Genomic DNA, 19695 nt, shown 5'->3' on the forward strand with positions numbered 1-19695 from the left:
TGATATAACATATTAGGTAACCATTTAAAATGTATGCTCACCAAATGCTATAAAAACACAAGAGCAAAGACTGGGCTCTACACTTAAAATAATATCTTAAAAATAGTGCTATCTTTCCATTTAAAGAGTACACAATTTCTATTGGTATTAGAATTGAAATGGAAGACTTCCATAAGGTAAAGTCGTTTTAAGTCAGAAGAAACCAAATAGCTTAAATGCAAAAACTTTCTTTCCATCTAGATCTAGAATTAAATTGTTCTGTTAGAAAATGACATGCAAAAATGATATCCTACAGACAACTAATAAGAGGATAATTCTGCCTGACATTTATTACCGAACTCCACTTATTATTCGGACAATATCTTCCTCTTGTAGCTACCTACAATTACATTGTCAAATATTTCTACTCGAAAGGGCTCTCTGTTTATTGATTTGAAATCCGGAAAATCAGTACGGAAAATCTGATTCCATTCCCAATTCGAGTTGCATCCCCCTAATTCTCGTTTTGGACCTTTGGTGACTGAATAATTTAAACTCGATTCAAAAGATAATTAGGGGAATGTGTCAATCAAGAGGTGGAGTTGTTTGGTTGTGCGAAACTTAAAGTTTGGATAAACCGCTTTAAACAATAAAAGTTTGTGTATGCAGCATTTGCCTCGAAAGTTTTCCATACTTTTCGACACTGCCGTCTCTTTCTATCCCACTGACCCTTTCCGAGGCATCCGTCCCTTTCCGCCGACCCGTTTATATACATTTTTGCCGCTTGTCAGCGTTTCTAAGCAACCGGGGACTAATGTGGCCTTTGCAAACTAATCAGAAAATGTGTTTGCCATTGTTGTTGTTCTTTGGCTTGTTTCTTGTCATTTAGCATAACGACTAAACACACAAAGAGTCGCACATACACTGGCCAAAAATCTAGTAGCACATTGGACTAACTTTTCCAGATCCTGTTACTTGTTGTTGTACTTGCAGTTCCTTCATTAAATTTAAGTTTTGCCAACTTAGAAAGGAGAACGTAATTAGGACAACATTTTAAGTAGCAATGTTTTTTTTTTTAATTTTAAACCATGTTTTGGTGTTAATTAAAAAAGTGATTCTCTTGTTTTTGAAGTATTTTAAATAGTGATCTTTATTTTCAAGAGCCACTTAGTGGTATTTATTTATTTGCTTTCAAGTACATCAACTTAAATATTCCTTTAAATAAACCAAAAAAATCCTTTTAAGGTTACTACAATCAGGTATCCATTGTTTTTCTCAGTGAACACAGTGACAAGTTTTGTGTGCATATGTAATTTAGTTTTGTTATTGTTGCCCTCCGTTCCGGATCTCGTTTTCGTTTTCATTTTGGTTCTTCATTCTTTTTCAATTCAATTCCATTTGCCAGCAGCCGCCCCACTCCTCCGCGTCCTTCAGCCCAATTTTGCGGCCCTTTTTTCCTGAAGAGTGTGGCAAAATATTGACTGACATTGATTATACACTCAGGGGGGTGTTACGAGCCCCGGAAGCCCCCAGAAAATGTCGTGGACATGGAGCTTATAGCCCCAAGATGCTTGCAGACACAGTTTTTCTATTATGCCCTGTTATGGCATTTGCTGTCTCTCTCTCTCCTCCGAACCAAACCCATCTCGTTCCCAATGCGTGTGTGTGTGTGTGCGAGTGTGTGCGAGTGTGTGCGAGTGTGTCTGTGTCAGTGTGTGAGGCAGTGCCCGGTTAAGTTTAACAGTCAAGGACTTTGTTGTTGAAATGTTGATTTTTGTTGATTTGGCTTAGTGGCTGCCACTCACATCACGTCACCCACACACACACACACACATACACATACACACAGAGGAAAAATGCACACAATCACGGGCACAAGGCATCGATTACTGCGTCGTACTCACTGGACACTCCGGCCCCACCAGGACTCCAAATCTGAGCTGAGTGCCACGTGCGCCCCACGTAAAAAAGCCAAACTAAATATTGTCAATACGATATGGAAGGTGAGGGAAGATATTACCAAGGTGCGTTTAAATGCAGTTCACCTTACGTAACTGTACAATTAGGGTTCATAATACTTAAACATATACAGGACTCTCATGGAAATTTGGTTTTAGCGAACAGAAAAAAATGTGTCTGTCGCCGAATGGTTGATCTTTGAACTGTGTTTTGAAAATCCCCTACGACGGGAAACCAATTTTAAGAAAACACTGATTTCTTCTTACGAAAGTTTTAGCTGGGTACCACCCCGTTAGATTGCAAAAAATTCTTGTTTTTGTAAAGAATATATTTGTTTTGTAAAATTCTTAGAGGAATAACGGAAAATTGTAAAAGTATAAGCCTTGTATAGCATACCTTTGGTTCGTCTATTTTAGGGAAAAGATGTTGTTCATAGTTTAATAGTAACCATTTTCAATGGTAAGCATGTACAGAGCTCAGTAGAAAATATTTTTTAGAAGTTTATGTTGAGTTTCCTAGGCAAAACTAGCGGGAGATAGCTAGAAATTCAGCAACTCTTATTCTTCGCCGTCACTGAAATGTTTCGAAGGCAACTAAACTGCTGATGAAATGGATTGTCATGTGCGTTTCAATTTCCGCCAATGACATTCCACACACCCACACCGCACCCTCACACACACACATATGCACACCCATACATAGCGCACACCCACACATGTGGCGCAGTGTGTTTGTGAAAAGTTTGCACAAAGTTTAGCCATGTTTTGTGTGCGGCCATTAAGTGCCATTCCAGGGGCGCTAGTGCGTGTGCTTGTGTGTATGTGTGTGTGCGGGTGTGCGTGTGTGATGGGGGGCGTGGCCGAAGGCCTTTGTGCCCGTTCTGTGTTTCGCTAATGAAAAGGATAATCAACGGGTGGTCCGCAATGATTCCCCAAATGATTGAATACAAATTTGAGTGCAGATCTGTTTGGGGCAACTGATTGATGAATATGAATCGGGTGCTGCCAATTGGGTGCTATGAAATCATAATTTTGAAGGGAGAGCAATTTACAAATTACGAAGCATTTAAGTGCATGGACACTTAAATAGCGAATTTATTGGCAAGAAAGTGAAAGGTAGTGGTAAATAAGTTAACATAAAAACGTAAACTCACTTAAATAAAAAATGTTAGATTCAGTGTTGCTGGAAGATGCATTAACTTGGGTTAAGTAATAAGTTTTAAAAAGTGAACACTTTTAGGGTATTTAAAGGATTTGACATGTGAACATGTTTGATAAGCAAGAAACGAAGCTAAATGTTCAAGACTCTCTTTTAATCAGTAACAGTCAATCACGTCTATTTCGACTGTCTAATATGCCAAGATTTGTTCATAAAGGTCACAGGAAATATGTTCAAAGATAATTTTAAACTTTTAAAAAATATATATAAATATGATATTATTTTCTGAAGGGGTTAGTTCTACGGCAAAAAAGCGTAGTTCCTTTTTTGTTCATTAACAATCACATTTCTCTGAAGAGAGGAAAACAATAATTCTTTATGTTGGTATATTTTTAAAGTCAACAAGGAACAATCGATGACTATGGTAATAAGTTTAGAAGTGCGGTGGCAACTTCAACATGATGGACCGATCAACAAAAAAATATTAAGAATAAAAATGCAACTACTTCAAAGATTGCGACTGTAGGCCGTATTATTTGCTGAAAAGTTGGGTCGAATGACACTTCACTTGTCGGAATTCGATACCCCGAAAAATGTTGGAAGCTGTTTTCTTTTGGTCAAGAGCATAATAATGTCTGCCCACAAAATGTTGTATCGGAATTTCTGCACCCTGAAGTTGCGTTCTTCCCTTCGTCCTCACGTCGCTAAGAGCTGCCTTTCTTCGATACAAATTAGACGGAAAATGTCGAGGATGACCTCAACTTTAAGTTGTACTTTAACTTTGGCTCCTAGTTGGGCTGCAACTTCAACTTTGGCTTCCACTTCCGCCGAGGATTGGGAAAATCGGAGTGGGAAAATGGGATCTGAAGCGGCAATGGAAATGGCTCCTCTTGAGTAACGGCAGTTTCAGTTTTCACAAAAAAGGAACATGTACTTGGACTTGTATAAAAAAGCGATAGACGCAAAGCAAAGAAAGCGCCGAAAAAGAAAAGGAGAGCGGCGAAATGAAAGCAAAAGGAGCCGGCAGGATGCGAGAGCCCAGGGCCAAAAAGGATCCATTGGCAACTTTGGCCACACACTCCCCCTCCCCTCCCCTCCCCTTTTTTCGTGTGTGTGTGTGTGTATTTGCACCGTTAGAAAAGCGCGGAAAGTAAAGTTTTTGCTTTGCAAACAACAACCAATAAAACTTTAAGCAATCTTCTACAGCTTCAGTGGGTTAAGAGGCAGCTCCCACTGCCTCCTGCTGCACAACTTTCGGCGCAAATGCCTCGCATACGGTTCGCTTCTCCTCAGCCTCGTTTGGCCTCTGCACTGACAAAAACTGGGGAGCTAATCAAAACTATAAGAATATTTTTAAGTCGTTGACTTATACATCCGAGTTTATTTGCTATACCTTGTTAAATAACTTTATTTTTAAATTAAAAATTCCATGTCCGTATGTTTGTCCGTTTGAATGAAAGTCTAACGCATACTGCTGATTAAAAGTATAACGACCAATTAGAGAAAAAAACTATAAGTATCATTTTTTATTAACAAGTATATTGGGATGGTCAAAAAACAGAAAGGAAAGCATCTGAAATCTACGAGTATATACTATAGCGACTTATCAAAAATAGTTTGCTTACCCTGATGCCATTTCTTTCCGTGTTTATTTGTCTGGTGTTTTTTCCATGTCTGGCTGAGTTCAGTTCGTGGCTTCCTTTGCTCCATTTTGCTTTCATTCCATTTCTTTTGCACCCCGACCTCTCCTTTTATTCCGTTGTTATACCCTTGCCGAGGGTATTTAAGTTTTGGTCAGAAGTTTTATCGCGCTGAAAGAGACTTCTTGACCCTGACTGAAATTGTGATACCCTCTGAGGAGGAGTCTAAAAGCCGAGCCGTCGCTTCGTGTTTTAACAACTAGTGATTTCACACCTTCCCAATCTTCTTTGCATATGTGTCGGACGACTAACATATATCCAACAGTTGCAACAAGAATGAAGCATTTATCTCGGGATATATCAACTCTTTTATAACTTCTAACCTTATGCTTTATTATATGGCTGTAACATGGAAGTCGGCTTAACCTTAATATCTTTTTCGGCACATCTTCGATTGTCATTTTATTAAATTCTTCTATGAAATAGGCAAAAAAGTAAGCATTAACAAATTTAAAAGTGAACGATAAGTTTAGCTCTTGATTATTTAAAGGCTATATCATAACCAACAGTTTTGTTTACTATTATTATATAATACATAAATTATTTTATCTAATAACAGAAATATTAAGTATCAATTTAACAATAGGAAAGAAGTACATAGTTACAAAAGATGTGTGATAATTCTAGACTTTACTTTTTTTTAGAAGAGTGCATAGGGTTTAGCTTGCCGAAACAGCTTGTTATGTTTTTATGGAAAGCTTGTATGTTGAATCAGATCTAACGACTTTATCATAAAGCTTCTATAGGAAAGACTTAAAAACTTATTTACAACAACATACAACGTAGTTTTTAGGATAAATGGATATATATTTCTTACAATTCTTAAAAAAACGCTACAAATTGAAAACATGATTGCTTTACCATAATTCTGTCAAACAAACAATCAGAAAAATATTATAGCTTCGTAACTTCCGATATAAGAATTTAATACAATAAAATAAATTCAAATTAAAGAACTGTTATTTTAAGGTTATCATATAGTTTCCATGGAAATAATAACCAGTTAATAGGAAAATCAAGATAACGAATAAGGGAAATACTATTCAATTGTGGTTGTTTTTAAATTTTATTTTTTTAGGGTATTTAAGCATCGGACTGACAAAGCTAGCTTCCTTTCTTGTTTTTAATTTATTTTCACTGCTGGTTCAATTCCTGCCTTGTACTTTGTGCTTGTACCCTGATTCAGGTGGGTATGTGTGTGTGTGGGTGTCGCTGAGTGGGTTTGGGTATGACTGATGTGGAAACGGAAGTTGTAGGAGCGGCATTTTCCTGTTTCCGGTTCTAAATATGTTTTTTTTTTTTGACCCAAGGCAGGCATTTCAGATCAGCATTTGCAAGCTGAGGCGTCTTCTCTTCCACTCATTGTTCCCTCCCATTTACAAACTCGCTTAACAAATGTTCGCTTTCCCGTGTTTTTTCAATAATTTATTGAGTTTTTGGTTCCTTTAAACCTATTAAAAATGCTTGCAATTGCACAGTTCTTAACCTTTTCCAGTGAACTTAAGACTCCTTCCCGAAGCACATTCAATTAAACAGGCACACGCGGCACTCCTTGGCTGCAAAGCGGATTTGCCATTAGTTGGATTTAAGTAATAAGTGGACTTAATTAGCTGAAAATAATGGGAGAACTCAAGCTGATTAATTTTATGGATTTCATTTAGTTTGTGCTGTTGACTTGCGCACACTGGGAGTGAAAAAATAATTAATAAAAGTAATATGTATTTTGGTTTAATTTCTTTATTAAATTTAGTAAAAGCTAGAAATCAAATTTTGAATAAAAACCGCACATGAAATAAACATTTTTTGTTTTAAAATTCAACTCAGTATAAGTCCCGTTTGAACTCATTCATTGCTCTCTCAAATTCAATACTAACTGTGCAGAATAAATAAAAAATTGGCACAGCTTAAGTGGAACCAAATGCATTTTGCAGGTGGCTTAGTGCTAAATTATACTACTATTTTGCAGTTTAAACATGTTTATTATAAATTCAGTTTTTATCTCGTTCGATCGGCAAGCAACATTTTCAAATTTATAATTCAGTTTGTGATTTTCATTTTCCGGCATTTTGGTCATTTTCCGATGTAAGCCTGTGCAGCTACCTGACCTAAAAGCTTAGGCCAGAGAAAATTGAGTACGTTGGAAAATCAAAACGCATTACGGGGGATACAAACACACACACACACACCATTATGTTGTGTGCAAACAAAGTTTACATCGATACAAGTTTTTTAGTTGGCCTTCTCCTCCTTTATTTCATTTCGTTTTATTTTATTTTATTTTATTGGAACTGGATTTTTATTTGTATTGGCCGGAGAGAAGTTTTCGGAGAGTGGCACTTGAACAACGCGCCAACACAAATGACAAAAAACACACACACACACACACACATCCAAGTATGCAGTTGTCATAAGGGAAAAGTTGTATTACATTTATGACACTTTTGAATATATATTTTTGTGCTTTTTTCGCCTGTGTGAGTGCTGCCATATTTCTGGCCCCCTGCGCACGTTCGCCCTTTTATTTAACTCGCCATTACGTTTTTACAACCCTTTTCGTTTACTTTTGGTCCCGCTTTTCACCCGCTTTCCCCGATTTCCCCCCTTTTCTTTGTTGCCTTTTCTTTCGTTTTTGTGTTGACAAAGCGGCAAAGGCAAACAACGCAAAGGGCAAACAACGCGATAAACTTGGTGGGCGCTGTGGAAAATGGGAAAAGCAGTGGGCGGCTGTTAGTGGGCGGGGCTGCCTTGGCCGAGAGGGAAAGTGGAAAACATTTTAGCTGGCGACATTGCGTCAAAAATGGGCAAATGAGTCAATCTCACAGCCGGAATGTCGGAGCACGCACTTAATCAAAGTATACGTTTCCTTCGGGGATCGATGATGCCGAATCTAAAACACATGGAAAAACTTTTTGGTTCTATTTTAAAAACTGTTATTTTTTATTGCATTTTAATATTTTTATTATATAGGTACCTACTAATAAAAACATAATCGTATTTTAAAATTTTTGTTTTTGCGTTTTTTTGTTGCCCAAAATAAAAAAAATACAATATACAATTTCATATTTTGAAAAACAATATAATATTTCATATTGTTTTTCAAAACTATATTTATATATTATTTTATTTTGTATATTTATAGTAAGTAATATATATAATATAGTAATAGTAGGTAATATATATAATATAGTAAAAATATTAAAATTGTTATTGGTATAACAATGAATACCAGTCTTAAAAAGCAAATAAAAGCAATGTTATACATATTTTGTAGGAAAAGACAATTAAAACCAATCTGATTTCAAAATTCTTAATAAAATATTATATCTGAAACTGTTTGCCTTCTTTGCTTACTTATTACATTATGTACATAGTCAATATTTTTTAAGTCATGGAACTTGTTCATCAGGAAAAAGGGTATCTAATAGTCGAGTGTAGCTCTTTTTTTGGCCTAGAAATCAGTATTATAAATCCTCATTCACAGCTGAATAAATAAGCCTGGCATTCATATGCACGCCTTTATTTTCCGTGGGTAAATAAAAACAAACATGTTGAAAAACTGCCTTTTGAATACTATTGTCGAACTCCTAGAAATGAATCAAGTTTCTCCTTTGAATAGTATGCGAACTCAATCAAATAACGAAGGAGAATATTGTGAAAACTGATTACTAACTGCTAATTGTGCAGGTAATAATTTCAAAAAGCATTAGCATTTCTTCGTCTAATAACTCAATAAGCTACTATAAAATTGGCGTCTAAAACAATTGCCTACCAAAAAAAGTTATATAAGGCTGAGTTCATCGTTAAATATTTCAAATTCGCGCCATGGGAAGAATGAAATTTTGTATGTTTTGTACACCCATACCTGTTATACATGTTAATTGTGGAGCCAAAATATTGCAATTTACTATTTACATATGATCTGGTTAAAATGACGCAGTGCAATATGGCTAAAATTATTTACCAATCCTATTAAATGGTTATCTGTGGTCAAGGCACTCTAGAGCACCTACCGTCTAATAAGTTGATCCTCTAAATAATTATTTAAAGTTTCGTTAAAGTTAGTTAACCATTGATGGATTATTGTTGCAAAGACTGATCCATTTTTTCATTGATGATTCTATAGTTCACTTGATAATACGATATAAAACAAAATTCTTAATTATAACGCGACTAATTTATATCGCGCACGTATAAGCCGCACATTAATCATTAAATAATTTAGAGGCTGGGAAAATCGCTGGAAATGAAAGTCTGTCCCCGCAAAAATGCCACTTTTCCAAACGACGGCATGTCAGCACACTCTGATGTGTGTGTAGAAAGAAAATGGAAAATGCTGGTGTGAGCTATAACGACTCCGCTTTTTGTTCTTGAGCTTCGCACATTCGCGCAATTTATTTAACTTGATTTGCTGCAATTTATTTCAAGTGCTGTCGTTTATTTAAACACCACACACACACATACACACACTATAGCAGCGAGAGTTTGTCGGCACGTGAAAATGCACCGCAGGAAGAAGTTTGGTGTAGCACACATGCAAACAAACACACTCACAAATACATATGTGGGCAATTAACCCTTTGATGAAATAATACATCGCATGTCATGATGCCCCACGTTTCTGGGTGGCTTTTCCCGGAATAGTTCGCTGCCTGCTTACCACATTTTTTCGCCATGCGCTCCACTCATTCCTCGCTCCTTTGCTCCTCGAACAGTTTGTCGACCATTCATAAAATTATTCAAGCAAATTTTATTTGCACAAATGTACGCGACCTTTTTGCCCTCGGCTCCACGACCCTCACAACTGTGAGCCACCCGCCGCCCACTGGGAGGGAAAACCCCACCCACAGACGTCTGGCTGACTATCTTGCAATCTGCAAAGGGACTTGGGAAACGCACAGTGGTAAAATGACAGTTTATTGTGATTCGTTTGATGCCCTTCTGCCTGTAGGTTTGAGATCTGAATTGGCATTAGAGTTTGCGGGTTAGTTAATCTCAACGGTTTTTTAGGATATATGATTTATGATTTACGGGTCTAATTTATTTAATTACACATATACATTTGAACTACATTTAAATATGAAGAATGCTTTGAAAATATTTTAATAAGATAGTAATAAAAAAAATAGATGTTGCATTTAAAAAATTTGCATTTAAATACGAAGTAATCACCTAAGTTTTTGCTTTTAAAACTTCGTTAAATATTTATGGAACCTATACCTGATTTAACTGCATAACTACTACAATTTGAATAAATTATAATTTATGTTATGATATTATCTGTTCACGATATGCAGTTCAATTGGATTGGAATTTGGAAAACAGCAATCAAAGTCAGTTAGCCCGACTGACTAGCGGAACTCAACCTAATCCCGGTTATCGGGCAACTGGATATCAGTTAGCAGCCGCGATTTCCTACGCAAACAGAGCCACTTGCCTCACTGGCCCGCATTCCGGGTCATTTCGTAGCCAATGTTTTGCATTGTGCCTCCGTTCGAGGCGATAACTTCTCTGTATTTTGCTGGGCGGCAAGGCAAAAAGTGGGCGTGGTCTTAGTGTCTGTGCGAAGCCCGCCGGAGAAACACTTTCAAGTGTTCATCATTTTCCGCTGCTAATGGTGCTCATTTATTTTATTGACAGCCGTTTCCGCATGGCCCTTACTGTTTTCTGTTTTCCCGGCTTTTCCTCCGCTGTTTGCAGTCATCCGAGGAGCCTTTGCATGGTAAAGTGTGCAAATTAGTTGATTTTTATGCGAGCGCCGTTTGATCTCGCACTCGAGCTATTTTATTTTACCTTTCGACCGTTGAAAATCCCCTTCCCTTGCCCTCTTCCCTTGCTTTCACCTGAGGGGGGAAATCAATAAAATAGCCGCGCAGCGAAATGCAAAGAAAGGCAACGAGTGTAATATAAATGCCGAGCAATTTGCATGCGGTGTGGCGATGTTGCTTACTGGGCCATAATTAATTTTGCTTAATTTTCCGCCTTTCCCGTCTTGTTTTCCCAGGCTCTCCAGACCCTCACTCCGGCGGCTGTGGAGCAGAGTAATTGATAATATTGAAGGCTGCCAGGACATTGCCAAGTGAAATCCATTAGTGAGTATAAATTAATCCTTGTATGAATGATTAACAACAAGGCGGGCAAAAAAACGAAATGCAAATAAAATCTGAAGCAGGAGTCGAGCAATGAAGTTGCCTTTCATTGTGTGTGAGTAGGTGTGCGAGTGTGTGTGTGCAGGAAAACAAGGAATGCAGGAAAAATCAGCGTTCAAATTGGATTTTATATCGATATTTTTGTTGGTATTCCAAGATCTCGACGTTCTTACGGACGCACTCAGGTTCCAATCCAATACAGACTGACATCCCTAGATAGACGCGTCTGATTATCTGGAGTATGAGCACTTAATGGGGTCGCAAGTGCTTTCTTCTCTTCGTTAAAGGTTTTTTAACAGATACATTATGCCATTTTAAGAAGAAGGAAGCCAGCAAAATTTTGTCTATTCTCTTAAAGCCTTTAATTTGGGTCTAAATCGAAAAGCTCATTGTTACATATAATTTAACAAAATGTTCATGACGAAACCGCTGATGTCAACTATCAAATACATCGTGTAGTCGGATTAAGCGTGTTAAAGTAGTAGTATAGTAGTATTATTCCATTAGTTTTCTGATAATTTATCGTCCGATTGTTATCAACATAATATAGTAGATAAAACACAGCACAATATTTTAGTTTTAACTCTTCCATTCTTGTTTCTTTAATAAGGGAAGAGTTTTTCTTTATTTAAGAATCATTTAAAATTTTAAAAGCTTTTTTATGACTCTTTTTTTAATAAGTTTCTTATTATGCCGCTCGAAACTCGAATATTAATCTGCCATTGATTTGAATTAAAATTGGTGATGTTGGGGGAGTTCAAACTCAGGATGTGGGATGCGAAAAGTGGTGCGGGTGTTCCACAAGCCGCAATCCTTCAGTCTGACCTTTTGCCGCCAAGCGAACCAAATAAACCACAAGCAAATTAAATGCTCAGGTCCCCTTATCCCCTTCCCTTTCTAATCTGGTGTTTGTCTCTTTCTCTTGAGATTTAGACACGTATACAAACATTTTCCTTGCGGTTTCCTTGGTATGGCACTCAAAAAGGCTAAGAAATCTTCTTATTTTTCCTTATTTAATTTACTGTACTCAGTGCAGTTTTATACAAACTTATCAGCCAAAAACTGAATACATATCACAATGAGTTTTTAGTATTTTATTTTTTCTATTTTTTTACCTTTATTTATTTTATTTTTAATATTTGCTTATACAGAGTACATAACAATATTAAATTAATTACAAAACAAGAATATTCTCACATAAAGGAAGAGGGAAAAGCCTTTCCCCCTTTTCCCCGCTAAGCTCAAGTTTTGTCTCTGATTCTTGGGTTTTGTAATATTAAAATTTACGACTTTTTGACAAATTATCGGCAAATAAAGGGCATAAATAAAAATTGTTTGAGAACGGCAATAAGCGTAAATTTCAATAAATTAATCATTTTCCGGCATTGTTCGACTGGCACAAAGAGCTGTTCGGCTAGAGGGTTAGGTGATTGTGGACAGTGGACGGGGGGCGGGGGTCGAAAGTGGGGATTGGGGGGGATTGGGGGGGCTTAGGGATTATTTTCTGGGTGTGGCAAGCAACAGGCTGAGAAGTGGCAGCGATTGCTGCAGAGTTGCCCAAACATTTCCCAGCCCCGAATTCAAATATTTGCAAAAGGAAAGCGGGACTCAAAATCCGGGGGCGGGGAAAAGTGGCGGGAAAGCCATGTTGAGCCATGTAGCAACAGCTGTTGTGGGCCTTGTTTGGGGCACTTAATGGCCATTGAATCGTGGAGGGAGAGGGGAGAGGGGTGGGGAGGGGCGTGGTGCGTGCGCCGTTCCAATTACGGGCCAAAAAGCGAAGTTTTATCAATTCATAATTCATTCTGCTGTGCAATTAAATTCCGCCGCGGCCACACTTAACAGCACAAATCCCCAGGGATCATTCGTCCTTTTTCTGGTGGGGGTTGGGGTGGGAACTGGGGGCTCCAGGGGGTGGGGAGCATCAGCTATCCGCAACATGGCTACAAATTGATGTGTCCTTATCAATTTCCGTTCCATTTGACATTAAGGAAATTGAGAGGCGCTCCTTCGCCGTCCTCACTAATTATTTCCATTTTATTACGCTCAGATTTTTATGGCCTGTGTTTTTGTGTGCCTTGTAATCGCAAACTAATCTCCGACCGCATCCACCGATGCCAAAATAGTCTCGGGCCAAAAACAAATATGAAAACATTTTGGTTTGCTTTGGTTTGGTTCGGTTTGGTTTGGTTTTTCAATTCCTATTTGTCGGACGGTCGGACGGTCGGTCGGTTGGTCGGTCGGCTTGGGTTGGCTTTTTGTTTTTCATTTTTCTTCGGGGGGCTTTTGGGGTTTTCGTTTCGGGGTTCTTGGCAAGTGCAACCAAATTGAAAGCAAAGCCAAGTCATCAAGCCGGGTGCTAGGGCGAGTGTAATTGCCGCCTGACGTCGAGGGGAGCAAAAGGGGGGCGGAAGGGGATTGGATCCCCCAGATCTAGGCCAGAACCCCATATGGATATGTGTGCACTGAAACATAAATCAGTGGGAATTCAACTGAACTGAACTTTAAACGTTACGATTTTAAATAAAATAAAGAGAAAATTGGACGATGAGCGGAAAAATCGACACAACTTCTGTTTTTAACGTAGGTATCTTATCTTATTGATTTCAATTGAAAAAAAATTTTATTTATAAAGTTAAGCTTATTGTGAGAGATTTGCTCTTCAATTTTTATCCGTGTCTGTGCCTAAACAAAAAAACTGCGCTATATGTTTTGTGAGAGGCGACTAGACTCCTTAAACACACCTTTTTTCCCCGTTGGCATCGCCGAAAAAGCGCAAGCGAATGGAAATCGGTTGCAGAACTAGTTTCTTTCCCGAATGCGATTGCAACTTGATGAGCCAGCCAATATGGAAAAGGTAAAAGGAAAAGAAACACACTGGGAATACAGGGCCAAAAACAAAATGCTGACTAATTTAAAGACTGGCCTGCGATTCCCAAACGGATACCAATATGATCTGAAATGTTTTTGGATAAAATAGCGACTTCAAGGAATAGAATTATAATACCTTGGGAATACATTTAAATGCAGTAATAAAGAAGACAATAGTTAAAGTTGTATTCATTAAACCAGAAAAGAAATTATTGAAGGAATAAAAAATGCTGGTAATAATCTAAATATTCTCCACTTCTTAGTATATAATTTTATAGCAAATGCGAAAAGAGCTTAGGAAAAGCCGGCAGGAAAGCATTGCAACTATATATATACGTAGGAAATCGTGAGTCATAACTTAAAAGGGAAGAAAAACGAAACGCGATTGGCATCAAATGATTTGCATGCGAGGTGGAGCTGTGTGGCCAACATTTTTAATACTCGCCCGGGGACATCAGGGATCCAGCGAGGAATATCAAGTTTAATTGGACTGCCAAGCTAGAGGGTCCCTCATTTGAAGCCAAGAATAATTTCTAATTAGGAGGGCACACACGCATGTGCAAATATTTAACGAAATTATTAATGTACACAGGACGCCGGCTTCACCACTCATTTTAACCCCGTAAAGTAGGCAACTTTTCCCCATTTCCTCATTTCTTCCGCACTTCCCCGCTTCCACCATTTTCCCCATTTCCCAGCACCCTAATTCAAGTGCTCAACGCAGCACACAAACAATTAAAAACCGTAAGTGTCCCCACATGACAACGTGTGAACTTAATTTCATTTTTGTAATTTGCAAAAAAGGAAAGCGTCGGGAAAGGAACTAAACACAACCGAAGGCGCTTTCTTCGAAATCCACAAGAAGGGGTGTGCAAAAGGAGGGGAAAGGAGGGGAATCGAGGAAGGATCGGCAGGACCTCAGGAACCCAGTGGACAGGCTACTCCTTCCACGATAACAAGCTAAACGAAGCACACTCAAATGAAAGTCATTTTCCGAATACTTATGCGTGCAGCAGCCGTTGCCTCGTGTGACTCTGCGTGTGCAATCATTTTTCAAAGCTTAATTTCCACAAACAAGCAAGAACGACAGGAAAATACTTAAAAAAACGCAGACAATAAAAGCGAACTGAAGGCAATGGCAGCGCAAAACAAAACTTCAGTGTAATGAAGCCGAAAACAAAAGCAAAAGTAACCACACAAAGGGGAAAAGTGAAGAAAAAGTGGAAAACATGGCTGCATCGAGCGCACTTTCCTTGGGCGGAAAAGCTTCCTCGAATGCAATGAATATTTACTGAATGTGCAAACGAAATAATGAAATGATTGAAGGGCTCAAGATGTGAGTAATGATTGCAATGCTTCGAAAATTCCGAATGCATTATGTGAAACAAGTTGAAAAAATAGTTACATAAAATGAAAAGCGGCACGAAACATTTTAATGCATTAAGAAAAAGAGAAAAATATGAATGTAATTTAAGACCTTTTTTGTAAACAGAAATGAATTGAAAGTAAAAACAAGTTGTTCGTTTAAATGTTTAAAAGGCACAAATAATATTTTTTTAGTTCTAGCAAACGAACTCGTTACCATATGAAGTATTACAACAAAATGTAAGAGAAGGAAGCACTAGCAAATGGCAACTAAATTAACAAACATTTGCCAGCCAAGGAGTGCCCGAATCCTCGCTCCGAACTTCTTTAAAATTTCCGAGTTAGTGGAAGTTTGCCGAAATACAGATGCTGAGCCAATGGAACTCGAGTTCCGAGTCCTCGCCTCGAGCATGCCACACACTTAAGCTTATCCGGGATTTGGCTTCCTAATTCATTCATTTACCGCATATCCCTCCAGCTCAGTCTGAGCTCCGCTCGATCCTGCCAAACAAAGGAACTCCAGCTGTATCAAGAGTTTGCTACAAATTGCCGAAGCACTCGACTTCCGCTCAACTAAATGCATCGCAGTCAAAGTCGCACTCCTAACCCCTACTCCCCTATCCTTCCAGCCCCACCAAACCCCCCTCTAACCCGCCTTCAACCCGACCTAATCCTCTACTTTGGCGCATTTCCCTGCTGTTTGTTTAGAAGCAGGACCTGAGTCCTTGGAGCCCGCAGTACGCATATGACGCGTTGCCGCGCTCAAATGAAGTTAGTGCTGCACTTAGGCGGGCACTGCTGCACTGCGAGAAACTGGAGTCCTAATAGGCACAAGCTCTTTATTGTGACTAAGGAATTATCAGTTGAGGTTGAGGTTCTTCTCTTGCAAAGCGAACTTGTTGCTACTTGACTTAAATGACATATACTTTCGCTCAATTGGATGTGCAATATTTTTGCGTTGTGTTCTCTTCCCCGGGAAGTTCATGAAACATTCATTAGTGACTATCTAAGGATCCCCTTCTTTTTCGACCCAAGTTTTTTTCCAAGTTATACGTGTGTGCATCCCCTCGAAAGTTGCATTTAAATGCCGACCTGACGGCGGACGCTTCCATTTGCACAGGACGTATGAGCAATACTCAAAGTTTGGCCAAGTTGGAGTTAATGGCGGCGGAAACTTGCGGCTATCTGGGCCAATAAAAGGCAACTGCAGCCGCAGCTGGACGTCCCGGCAACTTTCTTATCAACGACAAAGGAAACTAACGCAATGTCAGCCAAATAATTAGGGACTACGACAATTTGGTCAGCCCGACATGACGACTACATTTCGGGTCGGCCAAAGGTGAGGGCCCTGGGGTGCAAAACTTTCTCAGGCGGCAAGCAAAGAGCCATAAAAAAATATGTAAGACGGGGGGGTTGGGGGAATAGAGAACAGAAATGAAATTCGAGAATCATCAACTGGCAAACACACACTTGAAGACAGAGTAAAGTTTGTCCTCGATGTGTGGTCGAAAATGGAAAATGGGAAATGGGAAGTGGGAAAAAGGGGCGAAAAGTTGGCGAGCATTAGGCAAAAAGTGCCTCGAAAGAGCAGCCGAGTAATTTCATTGTTGTTCGAAAATTCTTAGCCACTTTCGTCGTGCACTTATTTATTATTTGGCTAATTCGCGCATTGCCAAAGTGAATGGTGTATTTTTTGTTTGGCTTCCTTAAGGAGCAAAGTAATGAAAGTGCAAGGCGAAACTTTTCGTTGCCAAGTGGCGCTCAGTTGCTTGTCCAATTCCATTTAACATTTGCACACAACTTTAAACAAAGCCCACAGAAGCGATAAAGAGCGGTGCACGGGGAGTTCGCAAACTTTTCCGCAAACTCCGAAAAAACAGCCCCGCTCCCAACTTGCAACTTGCAACTAGCAACTTGCAACTTGCAACTAATTTGTCTTAGCCCGCCCGAAAAAAGTCTCCCAGCTGAAGGCGTGGCTTTTGTTTACAGCTGATTGTATTTGGCCTTTGTACTCACTCATTGCAAAAGTTGCCGCATCGCCAGGCTCTGGCCTAATGAATCGAGTGAATCGAATGGTGGGCCAATACCAGAGTCCCAACCCCCGCTGCCAGCGAACATCGAAGGGTTTACTATCCACTGGGAAACTTGAAGACAAAACCCCGAAAAATGCTTTGGTTGTTGCTCATAAAATAAATCAAGAATTTTACCTGCATATAGGAATGTTATTCTAAAACGTGAATAACAATATAGAAATACCTGATTTGGGGTATGCAACTCTTTGATTGGAAAGTTTAGTTTGCACAAAAAAAAAACATAAAAGATTTATTTATCTCATTTGTAATTCTTTTTATTTATGTTAGATTATTTTATTTAATTAATACTTAAAGTGCTTAAAGTGCCTATAGTGCTCTACTAGGGCCATAGATTGATTATATATATAGGCTCAAAAATTTGACTTAAGTGCTGTGATAATTTTTTGTATTGCCGTGTTATGATTGAAAATTTATATCTGACAATTTGGTGGTGATGTTTTGGCATTACCATAGGCATTCAATTTAATAGTTATTGTGGGTATTTGGTTTATTTGTTGTTTTAAGGATTTGTGCTTCGGCTTTGTGTGAACATAAGTGGCATTATTATTGTGGACTTATCTGCTTTGTCGGTCATTTCATTCCGTATTCTGATATTATTTTTGTGGTTTTGCATGGTTGTTATTAATCGGATATGAATGTTAATGGGATATAGTGTCATTTCTACTGGGTACAGACATGCTGATCAGGAATATATATTATTTATATGCTTATTTGGAAGGGCATACAATTTATTTAAAAAAAGTATACGCCTGCAAAAAGATTTTCGAGTATAACTCTCTTACCTTCCGAATGGTGCTTGAAATTTTTTTTTTGTTTAAAGAATTTAAACTGTAGAATTTTTGGATTTTCTTATTAAAATTTAATTACCTGTTATGCAAGGTGTTGATAACTTTATTAATACTTGTTTTTATAGTGTATATTCATCAGCAGCTTCTAGTCTATAACAGTCCAATTGCTTGTCATTTGAAATCAAATATAAACTAATTTAAATTGGAAAATATTTTCGATTGGCTTTAACATTTGTAGAAACAAACAACTTTTGAAAGTCAAACAAATTGACTACCTAAAAAACTTTTGTAAATTGGACTGCACAAGTTTGAAACAAAACATAATATTGTTGAGTTAAGGACTTCCTAATGGATGCCCAAAACCAGCCGAATATTAGAGTGGACCTTTTGTTGGCGCACTCGGACTGTTTGGCGTATTTTCCCAAATTAACATAAATGGGTGTGTTTTTCGTGGTAAGCCCCTCAAAGTTATGACAGCCAAACAAGCGTATCGGTGAGTGTGTGCGCATAAAATCAGATATCAAAAATTGTTTACAAATAATTTAATGCTCCCAGCACACGCACGTCACCCATTCGGATGCCCCGAAGAACACAGGAATATCACGCACGCACGCACACACACACATGCACCCACACGCACACATACACTTACCAACAGGACAATCCATAAATCGGCTTTGTTGACCGGTCCAGGACAATGCATTGGTATTGGTGGGAGAGATTTGTCGTCCTGCCCCTAGCCCCCAGCCCCCTCCCCCTCTTCAACCCCCTCCCCCTCCCCCCTCTCGCCATTTAGCTTATGCCACTGACTGCGGTCGGAACGACAAAGGACCTCTCGCATGTGTGTGTTTGCCCATAAATAAAATGTTAGTCCAAAAACAGAGCGGCGACCATGGGCGGCGGGGGCTGCCCTCGCAGGGGGTCCCTGGCGAAGAAGGGGGAGTGGGGGGAGGGGAAGGGGGTTTGGCTGGCTGGTCGGATGCGACTACACGACATTAGGCCGAATTAATGCGCGCTAGGACTTAAGTCGCAAATTTATTTCTATTCAACATACGAGACAAAACGACGAGCCGCAAAACAAGCGCTGCCCACAGCCTTCTGCCGCTTTTAAATGCACTGCGAGAAATAATTTGTAAAACAGGGGTGGCACTGCAAACCTATAAATTGAAATGCCAAAGGAGATGGGACTATAAATGCAGCCCACTTGTTGACCTGTCTGATTTTTTTTTTTAAATTGGATCAACGTTGAAAAAGCACTTGGTGCGTTGTAATTTAAATGTGTAAAATGTATAAAATTTGTGTTGCCAAATTAAATTTTTAACCACTTTTGTATAATTTGTTTCTAAGAAATTATTGCCAAACTATTATTTAAATTCTGCAAGTTCAAACATTTAGAGAACCCATCACTCTTAAATTTATTTTAATTTTTTATTTATTTGTTTATTTATATGAACCAAATTGGTTCTTGGTACTCCAAGTAATGCGGAAAACTCAGCTAGGCCAGTTTCTTCTTCCTGCAAACACTCAACACTTGTTTCTCGCAGTGCCTGAGTGTTTGTGTCCTGCTGAACATTTCGGCATGACAGTGGAAATCCGGCGATAAATGTTACCAGCAAATGTGCGAGTGCCTACCAAA

At 38.7% G+C, this 19695-nt stretch overlaps 1 protein-coding gene across 1 annotated transcript in view; it reads left to right on the plus strand.

Annotated features, from left to right (window-relative positions):
- Nucleotides 1-19695, plus strand: part of LOC108102144 (chaoptin) — a 210258-nt gene that overhangs the window by 49390 nt on the left and 141173 nt on the right. Inside the window, exon 3 of the mRNA XM_043207331.1 lies at nt 10798-10885. The gene's annotated coding sequence lies outside the window, so the exon portion shown is untranslated. The remainder of the gene's footprint in view (nt 1-10797; nt 10886-19695) is intronic.

This window comes from Drosophila ficusphila, unplaced genomic scaffold (assembly GCF_018152265.1).
Source record: "Drosophila ficusphila isolate 14025-0441.05 unplaced genomic scaffold, ASM1815226v1 contig_197, whole genome shotgun sequence".
NCBI lineage: Eukaryota > Metazoa > Arthropoda > Insecta > Diptera > Drosophilidae > Drosophila > Drosophila ficusphila.